Source organism: Eutrema salsugineum, unplaced genomic scaffold (genome assembly GCF_000478725.1).
Source record: "Eutrema salsugineum unplaced genomic scaffold, Eutsalg1_0 scaffold_4, whole genome shotgun sequence".
Lineage (NCBI taxonomy): Eukaryota > Viridiplantae > Streptophyta > Magnoliopsida > Brassicales > Brassicaceae > Eutrema > Eutrema salsugineum.
In genome coordinates, this window is record NW_006256686.1 from 16,023,846 (window position 1) to 16,046,586 (window position 22,741).

Here is a 22,741-nt window from a genome sequence, read left to right on the forward strand (position 1 = left end):
TGGGAGATTACCGGCCATTCTCGCTGGCCACGAAGGTTTTACCGGCCATTTCCATGTACCGCGGGAAGCTTTACCGGCCATTTTCATGTACCGCGAATGAAGTGTATCGGCCAAAGTCTCCGGGTATGAACGTGTCTCAGAAATCGCCTGTCCGGGGAGCCTTCCGGTCCGATTCAGACGGCGGGTGCTTCATAGAAGTTGGAGAGCATTGCATCACGGTCTCGTAGCAAGTGGAATCGTGAAATTCGGACGCGTGAGCAGAGAGATAAGCTTGTCGGAAGGAACCCCAGTCTCGCAGGTATTCCGGACCGAGCAGATCAGTCCTAAAGGATGCGAAGGACGGTGCACGTCCAGGCCGATTTAGTTTCCGGGTCCTTCATGAGAACCAGAGACATTTGAGTCTTCTTTCCAGAACGTCCAAGATCATTCAATTCGGATCTATGAGCAGAAAGATACGGTCTCCGGAATGGACACATGTCTAAACGCCTCTCTCTGGTCGTGTACATGCACTGCAAAGATGTGCCCTCCAGGAAGCCTTACACTTCCCAAGCACCGAAGCTTCCTTCACCAAAGTTGGAGATAAATGAGTCCTCTGTCTTCTGCGACCGAAATCATTCAATTCGGACAAGTCTCATAGGAGTTACACTCTCCGGAATGCGAAGTGGTCTAAGCTGCTCTGGATGCTGCGAGAGGGTCTTGCGACTTGGTTAGCCCGCAGGCCTGAAGATGAACGCCTGAATGCTGATGCTGCGAGTTGATATGTGCGGGTAAACTATCACTGGAAGAGGTCTGAAGCTCAAGAGCAAGAGAAATGCTAAGTCCACAATCGTGCGACTTAGGCATGCGAGTTAGCTGCGCCTGGAACTATGCCGCACGATCACTCGCAAATCACTCCGACTTGAGCCTGCGACCTAGTTGCAATAGAGACCAACCCGCACAGTTTGTACATTCCCCAGAAACCGCCTTAGCCCTGCGAGTTGGAGAGGAAGGAGACCAAGCCGCAGCAACACTCGCAAAACACTCCTACTTAGGCGTGCGGCTAAGACAAGGCGATTCAGGCTTCACAAGACAAGTCTTCATCTACTGCGACTTAGGTGTGCGACCTGGGACATACTGGACTGACCCGCAGTAATTCTCACTTTATCCATTAAAGCCGGGTCAGGACCCGGTTTGTTCCGGGCTGACCCGGTTCGTTTTTAAGGAAGTATAAATACTTTTTAGGTTTTTTTTGGGAGAGGACTAAGTTTTATTCCCTTTGTCTCTTGCCTCTTTGGTGAAAAAGACTCCATTAAGAAGAGAAATATCTATATTTGAGTGTTTAATGAAGAGAGTTTAAGGAGATCTGGGTGTTTGAAGCTGTTTTCTTTTGAATCTATCATCTCCATCTCCATTTCTCATCATTAATCATGCTAATCTTCTCACCTTGGAAAGGTTTAAGAGAGATTAGTATGATTAGTGAGTAGTCACCTTAATGAGGTTCTAGATGTGTAGGTTAGGGTGCTAAAGTGTTAGATTAGGGGTGCTTAGGGCTAGATTCATTGATTCATCTCTCTAAACAGCTGTTCTATATGCTAGATCCTTGATAATCACTTGAGATCTAGATTCTGGGAATTTCATGCACCAAAAGTGTTTGATGAAATTCCTGAAAGAGTTGTGTTAGAGGTTTAAGTAATTTTTCATCATGGGAATGATTTGTTAAATGCTTGAATGATCATTAAGAACTGTTTATTAATGCATATTGATTCATATTTCACAAATGGGAATTTAGTTTGAAAATGGATTAGTATAGGGGTTAATACCTTCATGAGAGGATTAACCTAGATTAGAGTTCTTAATCACTTGAATCATGTCTCATCATTGTCATCAGCATCTCTAGTTTAACACCAAAGCACCCTGACCAACTATCATGTCTAGAATCTCATGCCTCCATCATATCATATTCACATCATATCATTTGTCATTGTCATTAGTCTTTAATCCTGTTTATGTTTATAGTTTTCTCTAGATTAATCAAAACCCGCTCTTGTTTGCTTGAATTAAGAACTTGATCATATAGCTTAGTGTCTAACACCACATCTGGATTGATAAACCTCTTTGTGCTACATTGACAAGGGGATTGATAGCCCTGAGACCCTAAAAAGTCTTGTCTATCAATTGGCGCCGTTGCCAAATTGTGGTTTGATTAGCATTAAGCTCTGATCTGTTCTTGAGATCAAGTGCTTACTTTCTTGTTTTTACTGATTCCTTTCAAGTTCTGTTTGTGATTTCAGGTGTATGAACACCAGGTCTAGATCAAGAAGCTGTGGTCCTCCTTTTCCTCTAAACGACAACATCAACCTTTTGGTACCAAGGAGGAGAAGAGACAGACGTGGTAGACACATTGATCAGACTGAGATGGCAGAACAAGGAGATCACGTGGTAGATATGGAACAACCAGTTCAGGAGCAACAGGCTCAAGGTCAGGGAGCTGGTATTGGAGTTGGTCAGGGGTTTCACCAGGGCAATGTTCAGCAGGAACAGGTGCACCACCAACAAGCCTATGTCCACCAGGGACAAGCTCAGGCTCATCAACAGAGGCATCAGGCCAATGTTCAACAAAGACACCAGGTGCACCACCAACCCCACCCTTTCCAACCACAACAAAGAAGATATGAGCAACCCCAAATCTATGTTGGCGAAAATGACAGGGCCAATGCTCATCAGTATGGAGCTGGTATTCAGGCACCACCTGTGCAGAACAACAACTTTGAAGTGAAAGCATCATTGCTGAATATGGTCCAGAACTCAAAGTTCCATGGGTTAGCAATTGAAGATCCCTTGGAACACTTGGACCAGTTTGATAAGGTGTGTGATCTGACCAAGATAAATGGAGTTTCAGAAGACAGCTTTAAGCTAAGACTATTCCCATTCAGTCTTGGTGATAAAGCTCATCAATGGGAGAAGAATCTTCCAAGAGGCTCCATTCAAACCTGGGAGCAATGCAAGCAAGCCTTCTTATCTAAGTTCTTCTCTACCTCAAGAACTGCAAAACTAAGGAACCAAATCTCTAGCTTCACTCAGCAAAGCAATGAAAGTTTTGGTGAAGCATATGAGAGATTCAGGAGCTACACAAACCAATGCCCACACCATGGGTTTAGTGAGGCTTCTCTTCTCAGCACACTGTATAGGGGAGCTCTTCCCAAGATTAGAAACCAGCTGGATACTGCTTCAAATGGGAACTTTCTGGGTAAAGAGATACATGCTGCTTTAGAGCTAGTGGAGAACTTAGCATTGAGCAATGATACTTATGGTGCAGACTATGACAGATCAAATAGGTATGAAGGTTCAAGCTCAGAACAGAGGCTCACCAGAGAAGTTAAGGAGTTGAGGAGTGAATTGGACAAGCTGAAATTCACCACTCAGAAGCCAATGCATTTTGTTGGAGAGTATGAGGAACCTTCTCAAATTTTTGAGAACATAAGTGAAGAAGGTCTTACCCAAGAGGAGCTCAACTACATTGGGAATCAGAGGTTCCAAAGATATCAGTATGGTAATGCCAATCCAAACCTCTCTTACAGGAACACCAATGTAGCTAACCCACAAGACCAGGTCTATCCCAATTCTCAAGCTCCAAAGAACTTTGTTCCCAAGCACAACTTTCAAGGGTCATTCCAACCCAAAAATCAATTTGGTCAGAATCAGAGTTTTGGTCAGCAACAGCAACCATTTCAGGGCACTGGTTACACTTCACAGCAGCCAAAGGCACCACCAGGGTTTGGTCCACCACAGTTCCAACAGCAGGCGCCGGTTCAACAACAGTTTCAGCCACCAATGGTTCAACAGCAGCCACAGATGGGTACAGATATGGTTGGTATTCTGCAACAACTACTTCAGGGTCAACAGACTATGCAGCAGGAAATCAAGGAACTGAAGCAAAACCAGGCATCAAGCTCAAGGAACCAAGGTCACCTACCTGGAAAACCAGAACCCAACCCCAAGGAATATGCCAAGGCCATTACACTGAGGAGTGGCAAGGAGTTACCTGGTATTGAGAACAACAATGTGATCATTGAGGACAATGATCAACCTGAGGGGGAGGCAGCCTTAAAGGATGATCAAGTTGCTGAGAAACCAAGGTCAGAAAAGGGTAAAGAGGTAGCAAAGGAACCAGAACCAGAGAAGAAGTATGTGCCACCACCTCCATACCAACCCAAGCTCCCATTTCCAGGGAGATTTAAGAAGCAACTAGTGGACAAGGCAAGAGCTGTATTTGAGAAGGCACTCAAAGAGACACCACTCACAATGCCTCTCATTGATGCATTCTTAATGATGCCAAAGATGGGGAAGTTTTTGAAGGATGCTATTCTGAACAAGACAAAAGAGCTTCAAGGCATGGTAGTACTAAGTCATGAATGCAGTGCTATCATTCAGAGGAAGTCCATTCCAAGGAAGTTAACTGATCCAGGGAGCTTCACACTCCCTTGTTCCATTGGACCTCTTCTATTCTCTGGATGTCTTTGTGATTTAGGAGCATCAGTCAGCTTGATGCCATTCTCCATAGCACAGAAGCTGGGCTTTAGAGTTTTCAAACCTTCAAAGATTTCTCTTATCCTTGCAGATAGATCAGTTAGATTGCCTGTTGGTATGTTGGAAGATCTACCTGTCAAGATAGGTGGTTTTGAGGTTCCAACAGATTTTGTTGTGCTGGAGATGGATGAAGAGCCAGTAGATCCTCTTATCTTGGGCAGACCATTCTTAGCCACTGCAGGAGCTATTATTGATGTGAGAGGTGGGATAATAGAGCTTCAACTTGGGTCTGAAAAGCTCAAGTTTGATGTGAATGAGATGATGAAGAAGCCCACCATTGAAGGTCAATGTTTCTATGTAGAGACAATGGATCAGTTGGCTGATGAGTTGCTTGAGGAGCTGAACACTGAGGATCCTCTTCAAGCTACTCTAACTCAAGAACAAGGAGACAATGGGCTCTTGGCTGAAGCAAGTGAAGGGTATAAGCTGTATCTGGACAATGCAAGAGAGCTGGGTCCTGAAACAAGGTTTGTGGAGCTGGAACAGAATGGCACTGAGGTTTTGGCAATCCAAGAATCAGTCACCAGCCAAAGCAGCTTGGACCAGGACTGGAATGAGGCTGATGCACCCTCTGTTGAGCTCAAACCTCTACCAACAGGGCTCAGGTATGCTTTCTTAGGACTAAACTCCACATATCCTGTCATCATCAATGATAGCCTATTAGAGGACCAAGAGAGTGCATTGCTGAATGAAATAAGAAAGTTCAGGAGAGCCATAGGGTATTCTTTGGCTGATATTAGAGGGATCTCTCCTGACATCTGCACCCATAGGATCCACCTAGAGGACCAATCTATGTCCTCTATTGAGCACCAACGTAGACTTAACCCCAACCTTAGGGAAGTGGTTAAGAAGGAGATACTAAAGCTTCTTGAGGCAGGGATAATTTACCCAATCTCTGACTCAAGATGGGTGTCTCCTGTTCATGTTGTGCCCAAGAAAGGTGGGATCACAGTGGTGAAAAACGATAAGGATGAACTCATAGCTCAAAGAACAATAACTGGCCATCGCATGTGCATTGACTATAGGAAATTGAATTCTGCTTCTAGAAAAGATCATTTTCCTTTACCATTCATTGATCAAATGCTTGAAAGGTTAGCTAATCATCCTTATTTTTGTTTTCTCGATGGGTACTCTGGATTTTTCCAAATTCCCATAGATCCAAGAGATCAAGAGAAAACAACATTCACATGCCCTTATGGCACTTACGCTTATAGGAGAATGCCTTTCGGTTTATGTAATGCACCGGCCACTTTTCAAAGATGTATGATGCACATTTTCTCTGACATTATTGAAGAGAAAGTTGAGGTGTTCATAGATGACTTTAGTGTCTATGGCTCCTCCTTCTCGGATTGTCTCTCTAATTTGACACAGGTGTTGGAGAGATGTGAGCAACACAACTTGGTGCTGAACTGGGAGAAGTGTCATTTCATGGTGCAAGAAGGGATAGTTCTTGGGCACAAGATCTCTGAAAAGGGCATTGAGGTTGATAAGGCAAAGGTGGAAGTGATGGTAAATCTGCAAACCCCCACTTCTGTTAAAGGGATAAGGAGCTTCCTGGGTCATGCAGGGTTTTATAGAAGATTCATAAAGGACTTCTCAAGGATTGCCAGGCCCTTAACAAGACTGTTGTGTAAGGAAGTGGATTTCACCTTTGATGCTGAATGTGAAGAAGCCTTTAAGTTGATCAAGGAGGCATTGGTTAGTGCACCAATAGTTCAGGCACCAGACTGGTCCCTACCTTTTGAGGTCATGACAGATGCTTCTGACTTTGCTGTTGGAGCAGTACTTGGACAAAAGAAAGACAAGAAGTTGCATGTGATCTACTATGCCAGTAGAACACTTGACTCTGCCCAAGAGAAGTATGCTACAACTGAAAAGGAAATGCTGGCAATAGTTTTTGCCTTTGATAAGTTCAGAAGCTACCTGGTGGGATCAAAGGTCATTGTGTATACTGATCATGCAGCCCTCAGGTACTTGATGACCAAGAAAGATGCCAAACCAAGGCTGTTGAGATGGGTTCTATTGCTCCAAGAGTTTGATATGGAGGTGCTTGATAAAAAGGGGATTGAGAATGGTGCTGCAGACCATCTCTCAAGGCTGAGGATTGAAGAAAAAGTCCCCATAGATGATGCTTTGCCTGAAGAGTCTCTGATGGTGCTCCATTCATACTTGGAGTTTGAGGAAGTAGAGAGCATTCAAGAAAGGAGGATGCCTTGGTTTGCAGATATAGTGAACTATCTTGCATGTGGGGTGGAGCCTCCTGAATTGGATGCTTACAAGAGGAAAAAGTTCTTCAGAGATGTCCAGAGATACTATTGGGATGAGCCCTACCTCTATGTTCTGAACAAGGATCAGCTATACAGAAGGTGTCTTGCTGAAGAGGAGATGCAACCTGTGTTGCAGGAATGTCATGGTTATGCTTTTGGAGGTCACATGGGGGCATTCAAAACTGTAGCAAAGGTTCTTCAAAGTGGGTTCTGGTGGCCTACAATGTTCAAAGATGCCCAGTTGGTGGTTGCAGCATGTGATGCCTGTCAGAGGCATGGGAACATATCTAAGAGAAGTGAGATGCCTCAAAACCCCATTCTAGAGGTTGAGATCTTTGATTGCTGGGGGATTGACTTTATGGGACCTTTCATTTCATCCTATGGAAATCAATACATACTTGTTGCTGTGGACTATGTGTCCAAATGGGTTGAGGCCATTGCTTCCCCTACCAATGATTCCAAGGTTGTAGTGAGGCTGTTCAAGAACATCATCTTCCCAAGGTTTGGAGTTCCAAGGGTTGTCATCTCTGATGGAGGATCCCATTTTGTGAACAAGACTCTAGAAGGTTTATTGAGAAAGCATGGAGTTAAACACAAGATAGCTACTCCATAACATCCTCAAACTAGTGGCCAGGTTGAAGTATCCAATAGACAGATCAAGGCCAATCTGGAGAGGACTGTTAGCTCAAGCAGAAGAGATTGGAGCAAAAGGCTAGATGATGCATTATGGGCTTACAGGACTGCCTTTAAAACTCCAATTGGAACATCACCATTCAGTCTGCTATATGGGAAGAGCTGCCACCTTCCTGTTGAGTTGGAGTACAAAGCTATGTGGGCTGTGAAGTTTCTAAACTTTGATATCAAGACAGCTCAAGAGAAAAGGATCATGCAACTCCATGAACTTGAGGAGATTAGGCTTGAGGCTTTTGAAAGCTCAAAGATCTATAAGGAGAAGACCAAAGTCCTGCATGACCAAAAGATTTTAAAGAGAGAGTTCAAGTGTGGTGATTTGGTCTTGCTTTTCAACTCCAGACTTAAGTTGTTTCCAGGAAAGCTTAAGTCTAGGTGGTCTGGACCTTTCAAAGTTCTTGAAGTGAGGCCTTATGGTGCCATTGTCTTGGAAGGAAAGAATGGTCAGGAATTTGTGGTGAATGGACAGAGAATCAAGCATTACTTAGTTTCACAAGGGAAAGAGGAAGCTACAACAGTTCCTCTTCTTGATCCACCAGCCTGTTAACCAGGTTCTCAAAGTCAAACTTAGAGACTTTAAACAAAGTGCTCTTGGGAGACACCCCAAGCTTATCTTTGTACATAGTTCTTCTGATTTCTTCTCTTTTCTCTTATGTTTTAGAACTTTTTGATGGGTTTTGTGAGTTGGTCTCAGGTACTAGGTGATCTTTGGAGGACATAGCTCAGTGATGAATGGAAAGAAGCATGTGAGAGAGCTGAGAGAAGTGTTTAAGGCCAGAGAAATGTTTAAGTCCCATTTACTGCAGGATAGGAGTGCGGGTCAGAAAAAAGGGAGCCAGGCCGCAGCAAGGTTCGGAATTTACTCCGGCTTGGGCGTGCGACCTAGAAGCGTAGACGCTGAGCCGCACCAGAAAGAAGAAGGCCAAAGGTTCTAAGTCCAAACCTGTGCGACCTGGTGCTGCGGCCTAAAACCCTGGGAGACTAAGTCGCACGATCATTCGCAATCTACTCCGAGATGGTCGTGCGACCTGAAAAGAGGAAGGCCAGGCCGCACTAAACAGGAGGAGTCCAAAACGCCTAAGTCCAAACCTGTGCGACCTGGTGCTGCGGCCTAAAACCCTGGGAGACTAAGTCGCACGATCATTCGCAATCTACTCCGAGATGGTCGTGCGACCTGAAAAGAGGAAGGCCAGGCCGCACTAAACAGGAGGAGTCCAAAACGCCTAAGTCCAAACCTGTGCGACCTGGTGCTGCGGCTTGAAACCCAAGGAGGCTAAGTCGCACGATCATTCGCAATTCACTCCGAGATGGTCGTGCGACCTGGAAAGAGGAAGGTTAGGTCGCAGCATGAAGAGAACGGCTAAGGAGCCTAAGTGACAAAACCCTGCGGCGTGGGCGTGCGACCTAGAAGCATAGGAAACCAAGTCGCAGCAAAAAGAGGAATGGCTAGAATGCCTAAGTACCAAATGCTGCGGGATGGTTGTGCGGGTTAGACAGAGGATGACCAGGTCGCACAAAATTATTTCCGGTTTTACACCGAGACGGTCACACGGCTCGATCCCAACAGTTCCCGGACGCACAAAAGAGAGAAAGGAGGCCGGTCAATGAGAAAAGGATGGGTCAAAGCCTTGACTGGTCAAAATAGATCTATTGACCACCAGTCCAAAGGCTTGACTCTACCCCACACTCTCTCTTCCTCACTACAAACCCGAGTTTGCAACTCTCTCTCTCATTTCTCTCCATTGTTTTCACCATATCTCTCTCATTTCTCCACCAAAATTGTTGATTCAAAGAGCTCTGAGCTCGTTTTTGAGTTGTTAACATCATCCTGATTGCATTTTGAACTCGTTGCATCTTAATCCCAAGGTATTTCATCCTGTTAAAACTCATCTCTTTCCATGTTCTTCAATGGTGATTTTTGAACTTTAAGGTGTGGAATCGATTCTGATAGGTTGTTTTAGACCTTGGGATTACTTTTATAAATGCTAGGGTGATAGATATTCTTGGAAAACAGAGCACTTTGTTGGTAATTACTTGTTCTTGAATTTTGAAAATTGTTGCAAGTAATTCATGAAAGAAATCGATTTTCTTTTTAAAGAGATGAATTGGTTTCTTGCTGAGTCCCTGCTTTGCACTCTTGTTTTTGCATTGCTATGAATGAATTGGTTTCTTGCTGAGTCCCTGCTTTGCACTCTTGTTTTTGCATTGCTATGAATTTATTTGATTGATTCTTGGCTTGAGAAACTTGTCCATGTGCTGTTGATATCGATTCTTGCAACATTTTTTTTTCAAAATTTTGAAGACTTTTGTGCGGCTTAACCTTGTACTAACAATATTTTTGGGAATCTCTTGGCAGATGACTGAAAGAACCAACTCTTTGGCCAAGAAGAAGGGCCCTGCATCAAAAGGCAAAGGTTTGGTCTCAGGAACTTCAAAGCCAAGAGACAAAGGTCAGGGTGCAAAGAATACCACAAAGCAAGGAAAGTGTGATCCAGCGCCAAAAAGGACAAGGCCTGAAGGAAGAGCTTTGGTGGTTGCTTCTGGCTCCAAGAAAAAGGGGAAACAGTTGGCTGTGATATCTGAGAGTGAACAGACTGAAAGTGACTCCAGCAGCTCCGCTGGTGGTTCCCAAGGCACCATTTAAGAGGGATCAAAGAAGTTCAAGACAACTGAACCAGAAACACTTGATTATCTGGCTAAGTTTCAGCAGATAGAGATCCAGCAAGGGAGATTCCCTGATTTGGACTTTCTGAAGAAGATTGGCCTCTATGAAGATGTCAAGACTTTGCTTGGGAACATGGGTGTTGAGTCACTTTTGGAGATGAGAGAAATCGCTTATGAACAAGAGTCCCAAGAGTTCTTAGCCTCCTTTGAAGCTTTCATTTACTACCCAAGGGATTCAAGAATCATTCAAGGAGATGGACTTGGACATGTGGAGTTTACTGTGAAAGGGAAGGAGTATTCAGTGTCATTCAGAGAATTGAATAAGATCTTTGGGTTTTCAGCACCTAGAAATGAACTTCTCTCCAACCAGGTCAATCTCAGAAAAGATGAGATCCAACTTCTATGGAGATCAATTGCTTCTGGGAAGTACACAGCTGGAACAGCAAAGGCCTCTTGGATAAGGAACCCAGTTCTGAGATATGTACACAAGATTCTCTCTCACAGCTTTTACTTCAAGATTGATGTTGGAAGAGTTCACAAGGGAGATCTGATGCTTCTTGGTGTAGGGCTGAGACCGCTGATGCCAACACATGAAGATGGGGAACCCTATGAAGGGTATGAATACCCACTTTGCCTTGCATCTCAATTAGCAAGGTCTTTGATGTTCTACAAAAAGTGCATGTGGGGTTCTACTAAGCAAGATGCAAAGCTGACCCATGGATGGGTGGTAACAAAGATCTTGAAAGCCATGGGGTATAGATTCAAGGAGAACAAGGCAAAGATTGATCTGATTAATGAAGCACATTTGTGTAGGATTGGCTTCCTCCAAGGAAGAGTGAGTACCAAGGTAGTCTACAACTTCAAGACACTCATCAGCGAGCCAGCCCAAGTTCTCCTACCCAATCCCTCCATCACCACAGTCCAAGTTAAAAGGAACATTCACTTCTTCTTGCTGAAGGAAGAGCTGTACAATGTCCAAACTGATCCACCAATCCTCACATACAAGCAAGCTTGCAGAGAAGAAGCCACCAAGGGAAAGAAAGCAACCGCTGAAGATGCTACCACAAGTGCAGCTGGTGCTCAAGACGATGATCTGCCCCCACCTCAAAAACGTCTTGGTGGAAACAGATATCACTTTGATGATTACAACTGGGAGGAACCAGGCACTTCAGGGTTCAGAGCTCAACAGAAGATTGGTATTCTCCAACAATGGTGCAAGTACCAAGACAAAACCATCCACAAGATGGCCAAATGCATCAAGGAGATGAAGAAGAGGATCAAGAAGCTTGAAAACCCTTGCAAAGGTGGAGCTCCAGCACCGGTTTCACCAAGGAACAGAGAGGAAGTTGGGGAGAGTTCCATGAACTGCACAGCCTTGGTCACATATGGAACCACTTGGGTAGATCTTGACGATGGAAGTGATGAAGCCAGCCACCATTCTTGGGAAACACCGTCAGGCCACACATCGAACCCCTCCTACTCATTGGCGTCCGATTTCAACAGCCACTAGGTACCACTCAAAACCTTGTAAATAGCATGTAGATTTTCTTTCTCTTTTGCATTTTGCCTGTTTGCTTTGGTTTCACTTCTTTCTCATACTTTTATAACACAAGGGACTGTGTTATCTAAGTGTGGGGGAGGAGTTTTATCCTTAACTAATCATGTTTTCTATTTTCTTATTTTACACTTTGAGTCTTGAGTCACATTCTAGTTGCATATTCATCTAAGTGCATATAAAAACCAAAAAATGGAAAAATCTGAAAATTTTACACAAAAAAAATGATCATCTAGTTGCATTCTCATTTTTAGGATTGAGTCTAGATTGCATTTGCATGTAGGTTGCATCTTGCAAGGAGTAATGATAGGTTTTCTAGAGAGTACATCACTTTGAGAACTTGAATTGAATATGCTTGTGAATCTTTTTCTGTGCTTGCAAAGTCTGAAATGATTTGAATCTGAGAAGCAAGTTTGAATTGAACTCAACTCTAATTAAGTGGGAACTTTGAACCTGACTTGAAAATATCTTGTGATGCATTGTTTGAAAAAAGCTTGTGGATACCAATATACATACTTGAGCTAGAACCACTGTTTTCACCACTCTTTTCCTTAGCTCAAGTAGCTGAATCCACATCAAGGATCAGTTCCCATACCTTGAACCCATCCTTCTTTTAAGCCAATGTTTGTGTGTGAATTGAAAGGCCACCTTGGATCAAATTTAGCAGAAAGTGTTAGGTTTAGAGCGACAAGGGCAAGTCTCATTGAGTGCTGTGTTCCAACATCAAGGAACTGAGAGTTTTGGCGAGGATTAAGTGTGGGGGAAAAGACTCTTTGGTGAGTGGAAAAAGGTGAGATGAGTGGGAAAGAGAGAGTGAAAATAACTAGGGGAATGAAAGAAAAAGAAGTCAGTCTTGGTGTTTTGAGAAAGTAAGCTCTGGTTTGTTGAAAAGAAAGAGTCTAGTCTCTAAGTGAAAAAGGAAGAAAAGAAGCCAAAGGCTCAAATGTTTTGTTAAGAAAGAAAGAAGAGGCTAGAAGTTGTAAAAGAAAAAGAGCTGTGTAAAGTTTGAGTTCCAAGACTTGAGAGGAAAAGTGAAAAGTGAATCCCCTAGTGAGAGGAAAATGAGAATGAAAAGTGAGGATTTTTGAGCAAGTGAGGAAGCTTTGAGTAGAGGGTGGGGTGTGATGAGTCTTCGCCCTTGTATGCTTAGGTTGCTTTTTACCTTTAGCATTCTGCCAAAGTTTGATCATTCATAGAGAGATCCCTTTGCTGCATTTAACCCACTTGAACACTGATGAGATCATTTTAATCTCATAGCCTCTCCCTAGCCAAGCCAGCTTGTTTAAACCTTGCATCATGAGATCCACCTGATAAAAGCTTAATGAATGTGAAAGAGTTGAGAGAGAGATGAACTTGTGGAGATTCCTTGCTGAGTTGATATATATCTGAGTATGACTTTGCATTGCATAATTGAGCATGAACTTGAGTTCTCATTGTGATCACTTCTCTCAAAAAGAAAATGTGAACTCCCATTGCATACAACCTCTTTCTCTCATTTGCTCTTTTTGCTTGAGGACAAGCAAAGGACAAGTGTGGGGGAGTTGATATGTTCATAATTTGCATCATTTAGGTTGCATAAATCATTCCAAATTATGTTTTATTTCATGCATTTTACGTCCTTAGGGTTTGTTTTAGAACTTAGGAGATGCATTAGGTCCCAATGAGTATATTGCATGTTTTGAGTGTCTATCAGGTGAATATGGAGCTGAAAATATGAATCCAGGAGGTGGAATGGTGAGCAAAGCTTGAAAAAAGTGGAAAATTGGGTCCTGGGAGATTACCGGCCATTCTCGCTGGCCAGGAAAGCTTTACCGGCCATTTTCATGTACCGCGAATGAAGTGTATCGGCCAAAATCTCCGGGTATGAACGTGTCTCAGAAATCGCCTGTCCGGGGAGCCTTCCGGTCCGATTCAGACGGCGGGTGCTTCATAGAAGTTGGAGAGCATTGCATCACGGTCTCGTAGCAAGTAGAATCGTGAAATTCGGACGCGTGAGCAGAGAGATAAGCTTGTCGGAAGGAACCCCAGTCTCGCAGGTATTCCGGACCGAGCAGATCAGTCCTAAAGGATGCGAAGGACGGTGCACGTCCAGGCCGATTTAGTTTCCGGGTCCTTCATGAGAACCAGAGACATTTGTGTCTTCTTTCCAGAACGTCCAAGATCATTCAATTCGGATCTATGAGCAGAAAGATACGGTCTCCGGAATGGACACATGTCTAAACGCCTCTCTCTGGTCGTGTACATGCACTGCAAAGATGTGCCCTCCAGGAAGCCTTACACTTCCCAAGCACCGAAGCTTCCTTCACCAAAGTTGGAGATAAATGAGTCCTCTGTCTTCTGCGACCGAAATCATTCAATTCGGACAAGTCTCATAGGAGTTACACTCTCCGGAATGCGAAGTGGTCTAAGCTGCTCTGGATGCTGCGAGAGGGTCTTGCGACTTGGTTAGCCCGCAGGCCTGAAGATGAACGCCTGAATGCTGATGCTGCGAGTTGATATGTGCGGGTAAACTATCACTGGAAGAGGTCTGAAGCTCAAGAGCAAGAGAAATGCTAAGTCCACAATCGTGCGACTTAGGCATGCGAGTTAGCCGCGCCTGGAACTATGCCGCACGATCACTCGCAAATCACTCCGACTTGAGCCTGCGACCTAGTTGCAATAGAGACCAACCCGCACAGTTTGTACATTCCCCAGAAACCGCCTTAGCCCTGCGAGTTGGAGAGGAAGGAGACCAAGCCGCAGCAACACTCGCAAAACACTCCTACTTAGGCGTGCGGCTAAGACAAGGCGATTCAGGCTTCACAAGACAAGTCTTCATCTACTGCGACTTAGGTGTGCGACCTGGGACATACTGGACTGACCCGCAGTAATTCTCACTTTATCCATTAAAGCCGGGTCAGGACCCGGTTTGTTCCGGGCTGACCCGGTTCGTTTTTAAGGAAGTATAAATACTTTTTAGGTTTTTTTTGGGAGAGGACTAAGTTTTATTCCCTTTGTCTCTTGCCTCTTTGGTGAAAAAGACTCCATTAAGAAGAGAAATATCTATATTTGAGTGTTTAATGAAGAGAGTTTAAGGAGATCTGGGTGTTTGAAGCTGTTTTCTTTTGAATCTATCATCTCCATCTCCATTTCTCATCATTAATCATGCTAATCTTCTCACCTTGGAAAGGTTTAAGAGAGATTAGTATGATTAGTGAGTAGTCACCTTAATGAGGTTCTAGATGTGTAGGTTAGGGTGCTAAAGTGTTAGATTAGGGGTGCTTAGGGCTAGATTCATTGATTCATCTCTCTAAACAGCTGTTCTATATGCTAGATCCTTGATAATCACTTGAGATCTAGATTCTGGGAATTTCATGCACCAAAAGTGTTTGATGAAATTCCTGAAAGAGTTGTGTTAGAGGTTTAAGTAATTTTTCATCATGGGAATGATTTGTTAAATGCTTGAATGATCATTAAGAACTGTTTATTAATGCATATTGATTCATATTTCACAAATGGGAATTTAGTTTGAAAATGGATTAGTATAGGGGTTCATACCTTCATGAGAGGATTAACCTAGATTAGAGTTCTTAATCACTTTAATCATGTCTCATCATTGTCATCAGCATCTCTAGTTTAACACCAAAGCACCCTGACCAACTATCATGTCTAGAATCTCATGCCTCCATCATATCATATTCACATCATATCATTTGTCATTGTCATTAGTCTTTAATCCTGTTTATGTTTATAGTTTTCTCTAGATTAATCAAAACCCGCTCTTGTTTGCTTGAATTAAGAACTTGATCATATAGCTTAGTGTCTAACACCACATCTGGATTGATTAACCTCTTTGTGCTACATTGACAAGGGGATTGATAGCCCTGAGACCCTAAAAAGTCTTGTCTATCAAAAACCCATCAAAAGATCCTAAAACATAAAAGAAAGAAAAGAAATCAAAAGAACTATGCACAAAGGATAAGCTTGGGGTGTCTTCCAAGAGGACTTTGTTTAAAGTCTCTAAGTTTGACTTTTATACCAAGTTTATGCTGATGGTGGATCAAGAAGGGGAACTGATGTAGTTTCCTCCTTCCTTTGTGACACCAGGTAGTGCTTGATCCTTTGCCCATTGACCACAAATTCTTGACCATCCTTTCCTTTTAACACAACAGCTCCATATTGGCTGACCTCAAGAATCTTAAAGGGACCAGACCATCTAGACTTCAGTTTTCCAGGAAATAGCTTAAGCCTAGAGTTGAACAGCAACACCAGATCACCTTCCTTGAACTCCCTTTTCAGAATCTTTTGATCATGTAGAGCTTTGGTCTTTTCTTTATAGATCTTGGAGCTCTCAAAGGCCTCCAATCTGATCTCCTCAAGCTCATGGAGTTGAATTATCCTTTTCTCTTGAGCTGTTTTGATATCAAAGTTCAGCAACTTCACAGCCCATAGTGCCTTGTACTCCAGCTCAACAGGAAGGTGGCAGCTCTTCCCATATAGCAGATTGAAAGGAGATGTCCCAATTAGAGTCTTAAAGGCTGTTTTATAAGCCCACAATGCATCATCAAGCTTTTTGCTCTAATCTTTTCTGCTTGAGCTAACAGTCCTCTAAAGAATGGCCTTAATTTGTCTATTAGACACTTCAACCTGGCCACTAGTGTGAGGATGATAAGTAGTAGCTACCTTATGTTTCACTCCATGCTTCTTCAGCAATCCTTCAAAGGTTTTGTTCACAAAGTGAGAACCTCCATCAGAAATAACAACCCTGGGTACTCCAAATCTTGGGAAGATTATGTTCTTGGACTACCTGACCACTACCTTGGAATCATTGGTATGGGAAGCAATAACCTCAACCCACTTGGACACATAGTCCACAGCCACTAATATGTACTGATTCCCATAAGATGAGATGAAAGGTCCCATAAATTCCACTCCCCAACAATCAAAAACTTCAACCTCCAATATTGGATTTTGAGGCATCTCACTCTTCTTTGAAATGTTTCCATGCCTCTAACAAGCATCACATGCTGAAACAACTCCTTGAGCGTCCTTGAACATTGTGGGCCACCAGAACCCATTCTGAAGAACCTTGGCCACAGTCTTGAATGCTCACATGTGACCACCAAAAGCTGATCCATGACACTCTTGCAACACAGGTTGCATCTCCTCTTCAGCAATACACCTTCCATACAACTGATCTTTGTTCAGGACATACAGGTAAGGTTCATCCCAATGGTATCTCTGGACATCTTTGAAGAACTTCTTTCTGTGGTAAGCATCAAGCTCTGGTGGTTCCACTCCACAAGCAAGAAAGTTTACAATATCAGCAAACTAGGGTATTCTCTTCTCTTGGATGCTATCCACTTCATCAAACTTCAAGTAAGAGCTAATCACCATCAATGATTCCTCAGAGAGGCTGTCATTAATAGGGACTTCAGAGTCCACTCTTAACCTGGAGAGATGGTCTGCAGCTCCATTCTCTATACCCTTCTTGTCTTGTACCTCCATATCAAACTCTTGAAGTAAGAGGACCCATCTCAAGAGTCTAGGCTTGGCATCCTTCTTGGTCATTAGATACCTGAGGGCTGCATGATCAGTATATACAATGACTTTTGATCCCACCAGGTAGATTCTGAATTTATCAAATGCAAAGAATATTGCCAACATTTCCTTCTCTATGGTAGCATACTTCTCCTGGGCAGAATCAAGGGTTCTGCTGGCATAGTATATGACATGAAGCTTCCTGTCCTTCCTCTGGCCTAGCACAGCTCCAACTGCATAATTTTTAACCTCAAAGGGCAATGACCAATCAGGGGCCTGGACAATTGGTGCACTGATCAATGCCTCCTTGATCTTCTTGAAAGCTTCCTCACACTCAGCATCAAAGAAAAATTAAACCTCTTTGCACAACAGCCTAGTCAAAGGCCTAGCTATTCTTGAAAAGTCTTTGATGAATCTTCTGTAAAACCCTGCATGCCCAAGGAAGCTCCTTATCCCTTTGACTGAATTGGGAGCTTGCAGATTTACCATCACTTCCACCTTTGCTCTGTCAACCTCTGTGCCCTTCTCAGAGATCTTATGCCCAAGTACAATCCCTTCCTGCACCATGAAATGGCACTTCTCCCAGTTCAGCACCAGGTTATGCTGCTCACATCTCTCCAGGACCTGCGACAAGTTAGAAAGACAATCAGAGAAGGAGGAGCCATAGACAGAAAAGTCGTCCATGAACACCTCCACCTTCTCTTCAATGATGTCAAAGAATATATGCATCATGCAACACTGGAATGTGGCAGGGGCGTTACAAAGACCAAAAGGCATGCACCTGTATGCAAATGTACCATAAGGACAAGTAAATGTGGTCTTCTCTTGATCTCTTGGATCTATGGGGATTTGAAAGAATCCAGAGTAACCATCTAGAAAACAAAAGAAGAGATGGTTTGCAAGCCTCTCTAGCATTTGATCAATAAAAGGCAAAGGAAAATGATCTTTCCTAGAGGCTGCATTGAGCTTCCTATAATATATACACATCCTGTGTCCAGTTATAGTTCTAGTAGCAATCAGCTCATCCTTCTCATTTCTTATTACTGTCATTCCCCTCTTTTTGGGCACCACATAGACTGGTGAAACCCATCTAGAGTCTGAGATTGGGTAGATTATCCCAGCCTCTAGGAGTTTGAGAATCTCTTTCTTCACTACCTCTTTTAAGTTGGGATTGAGACGCCTTTGGTGCTCTATGGACGACATAGACTCTTCTTCTAAGTGAATCCTATGAGTGCATAGGGAGGGTGAGATACCATTTATGTCATCCAGAGAGTAGCCAATGGCTCCCCTATGTTTCCTGAACTCTTCTAACAACTTATGCTTTTGGTCCTCTAACAGCATATCATTGATAATGACAGGATAAGACTCATTGAGACCTAAGAAAGCATACCTGAGCCCCTTGGGAAGAGGTTTGAGTTCCAGCTGAGGCGCCTTAGATTCATCCCAATCACCACTGAAGTTGTCTTGCTCAAACAGCCTAGCATGCTCCTTCACCTTAGAACCCACGGCCATGACTGCTTGGACAGCTCCTTGGCTTGTGTTTGAGCTTCTGATATCCAAGACCTCAGGACCAACTTGTTCCAGTTCCAAAAACTTTGCCTCAGGACCAAGTTCTCTTGCATTGTCCAAATTCAGCTTGTATCCTTCACTCCTGCTAAGAACCCCTGGTCTCCTTGTTCTTTGCTCAAAGCAACTTGAAGAGGATCATCAGTACTCATCAGCCAGCTGATCCATTGTCTCTACATAGAAGCATTGTCCTTCTATGGTGCACTTCTTCATCATCTCATTAACATCAAACGTAAGCCTTTCAGACCCAAGTTGAAGCTCTATGATGCCACCTCTCACATCAATAATTGCTCCTGCTGTGGCCAAGAATGGTCTGCCCAAAATAAGAGGATCAACTGGTTCCTCATCCATCTCTAGCACAACAAATTCAGTTGGAACCTCAAAACCACCTATCTTGACAGGCAGATCTTCAAACATCCCAACAGGTAACCTAACTGATCTGTCTGCAAGGATAAGAGAGATCCTAGCAGGTTTTAACACTCTATACCCAAGCTTCTTCGCTATGGAGAATGGCATTAAGCTGACAGATGCTCCGAGATCACAAAGGCACCCAGAAAACATCAGGGGACCTATGGCGCAAGGGAGTGTGAAACTCCCTGGATCAGTTAACTTTCTTGGGATGGACTTTCTTTGAATTATGACACTGCATTCATGACTCAATACCACCATACCTTGAAGCTCTTTAGTCTTGTTCAGAATAGCATCTTTTAAAAACTTACCCATCTTTGGCATCATTAGAAATGCATCAATGAGAGGCATTGTGAGTGGTGTCTCATTAAGAGTCTTCTCAAATACAGCTATTGCCTTGTCTACAAGTTTCTTCTTAAATCTCCCTGGAAATGGGAGCTTGGGTTGGTATGGAGGTGGTGGAACATATAGCTTTTCTGGTTCAGGTTCCTTTTCCACCTCTTTACCCTTTTCTTTCCTTGATATTTCAGCAACTTGATCATCTTTTAAGGCTGCCTCCCCTTCAGTTTGATCATTGTCCTCAATGATCACATTGTTGTGCTCAATACCAGGTAGCTCTTTGCCACTTCTCAGTGTAATAGCTTTAGCATACTCTTTGGGGTTGGGTTCAGGCTTACCAGGTAGTTAGCCTTGGTTTCTTGAGCTAGAGGCCTGATTTTGCTTCTATTCCTTGATGTCCTGCTGCATAGATGCATACTGACTTGCAAACACTTGTTGACCCTGAAGCAGCTGTTGTAGAATCCCAACCATTTCTGAACCCATCTGTGGCTGCTGGTGAACAAGTGCTGACTGAAACTGATGCTGAACCGGCGCCTGCTATTGGAACTGTGGAGGACCAAACCCTGGTGGTGCCTTTTGCTGCTGCTGTGAACTGAAATCAGAACTCTGAAGTGGTTGCTGATGCTGACTGTAACCCTGATTCTGAGCAAACTGATTCTTTGGTTGAAAAGACCCTTGAAAGTTGTTCTTGGGAACAAAATTCTGTGGAGCTTGAGAGGTAGGGTAGACTTGGTCTTGTGGGTTTGCTACATTGGGATTCCTGTAAGAGAGGTTCTGATTGGCATTGGCATACTGATATCTTTGGAACCTCTGATTCCCAATATAGTTTAGCTCTTCTTGAGTAAGACCCTCTTCACTGATGTTCTCAAAGCATTGAGAAGGTTCCTCATACTCTCCTACAAAGTGCATTGGCTTTTTAGTGGCCAATAACACCTTGTCCAACTTGCTTTCAAGTGTTTTAAAGTCATTCTCATACCTTTGATCCCTGCTTGAGCTCTCACTCCTATTGGCTCTATCAAAGTCTTCTCCATATGTATCATTGCTCATTGCTAAGTTCTCAACTAGCTCTAAAGCAGCATGGATTTCCTTTCCCAGAAAGTTTCTATTGGATGCAGTGTCCAGCTGGTTCCTAATTTTGGGAAGAGCTTCTCTATAAAGTTTTCTGAGAAGAGAAGCTTCACTAAACCCATGGTGTGGGCACTGGTTGGTGTAGCTCCTGAATCTCTCATATGATTCACCAAAACTCTCATTGCTATGTTGTGTGAAGCTGGAGATTTGGTTTCTTAGCTTTGCTGTTCTTGAAGTTGAGAAGAACTTAGACAGAAATGCCTGCTTGCATTGCTCCCAGGTCTGAATGGAGCCTCTTGGGAGATTCTTCTCCCATTGGTGTGCTTTGTCGCCAAGACTGAAGGGGAATAATCTGAGCTTGAAACTGTCCTCAGATACTCCATTTATCTTTGTCAAGTCATAAACCTTATCAAATTGGTCCAAGTGTTCCAAAGGATATTCCATTGCCAATCCATGGAACTTGGAGTTTTGGACCATATTCAGCAAAGATGCCTTGACTTCAAAATTGTTGTTTTGCACAGGTGGTGCTTGGATTCCAGCCCCATACTGATGAGCACTGGCCCTGTCATTCTCTCCAACATAGACCTGTGGCTGCTCATATCTCCTTTGTTGGTTTTGGAAGGGCTGTTGGTGGTGCACATGTTGTCTTTGCTGTACATTGGCCTGATGCCTTTGCTGATGAGCTGGAGCTTGTCCCTGGTGGACATAAGCTTGCTGTTGATGCTCCTGTTCCTGCTGAACATTACCCTGATGGAACCCATGACCAGCTCCATTACCAGCTGCATTACCAACTCCATTACCCTGCTGCACCTGAGCCTGTTGCTCCTGAGCCGGTTGCTCAATGTCACTACATGCTGTCTTTGATCTTCCATGTCAGCCTGATCAGTCTGTCTTCCACGCCTATCTCTTCTCCTTCTTGGAACCAAAAGATTAATGTTGTTGTCTATGGGGAAAGGTGGACCACAGCTTCTTGATCTAGACTTGGTGTTCATGCACCTGAAACTCACAACCAGAACTTGAAAGAAAATAGAAAACACAAAAGAAAATGCTTGATCTCAAGAAATGACACAATCTTAATGCTATCAGACTTTGGCAACGGCGCCAATTGATAACTAGAGTTTTCAAGGCTCTAAATGAGGGGTTATCAATCCCTTTTGTCACTTTGCAGTACAAAAGGTATCAATCCATCATGTGTAGACACTAAGATGCAGGATCACTTCTTAATTCAAGCCAAATGAGTGAGGTTTTTGATGTTATTTCTACTAAACAAGCTTAAAACAAGAATTAAAGCAAATGATCAACTTAAACAAGCAAGTAAGTAAGCTAAATGAGATGAGAATGTATGTATGATGATGAGAAATGTCTTAGACATGATAGTGGATTAAGGTGCCTTTGGTGCTAATCTAATGAGCTAATGAATCATGTGATCAAGCAAACCATTCAACTTAAATATCATTAACTAAGCTAATCCTCTCATGAAGGCATTAACTTCTATGTTAAAACAGTTTCTAACCTAATCATCATTAGTGAAACAAGAATCAACAAGCATTAAGAACTAATTTAATCTGTCATTTAAGCATATAAACAATCATTCCCATGATGAATAATACTTAAACCTCTAACAACCTTGGTTCAGGCATTTCATCAAACACTTTTGGTGCATGAAATGCCCAAATTCTAGACCACATATGATGTATATGGATCTAGTATAGAGAACAGGTTGTAGAGAATGGAATATAAATGATCTAATCCCTAAACTCACTAATCTAACACCTGAGCACCCTAATCTACATATCTAAGACCTTAATATGGGGATTATTCACTAATCATGATCAACACACTAGATCCTTTGCATGATGTGTTGTTACTCATGATTAGAAGTGCGTAAATGAAGATGGAGATGATAGATTAATAAGAAGACAGCCTTAAACACTCAAGAATCTCTGAATCTCTTGATTAAAACGCCTAAAATCAGATGTTTCTTTTCAAAAGGAGTTTTCTTACACAAAAGAGGCAAAGAAAATGAGGGAATAAAGCTTAAGTCCTTGGGGTAAGACCCTAAAAAACTTTATAGGTCCTAAAACGAACCGGGTTAGCC

The 22,741-nt window shown here is 43.1% G+C and overlaps 2 non-coding genes across 2 annotated transcripts; one reads left to right on the forward strand and one right to left on the reverse strand.

Moving 5' to 3' along the window:
* Nucleotides 1–3,027: 3,027 nt before the first annotated feature.
* On the reverse strand, nt 3,028–3,134 carry LOC112084689. The gene has a single exon (XR_002898350.1). It is a non-coding gene; the product is annotated as a small nucleolar RNA R71 (small nucleolar RNA).
* A 17,624-nt stretch (nt 3,135–20,758) lies between these two features.
* On the forward strand, nt 20,759–20,865 carry LOC112084783. The gene has a single exon (XR_002898443.1). It is a non-coding gene; the product is annotated as a small nucleolar RNA R71 (small nucleolar RNA).
* The last annotated feature ends 1,876 nt before the right edge of the window (nt 20,866–22,741 follow it).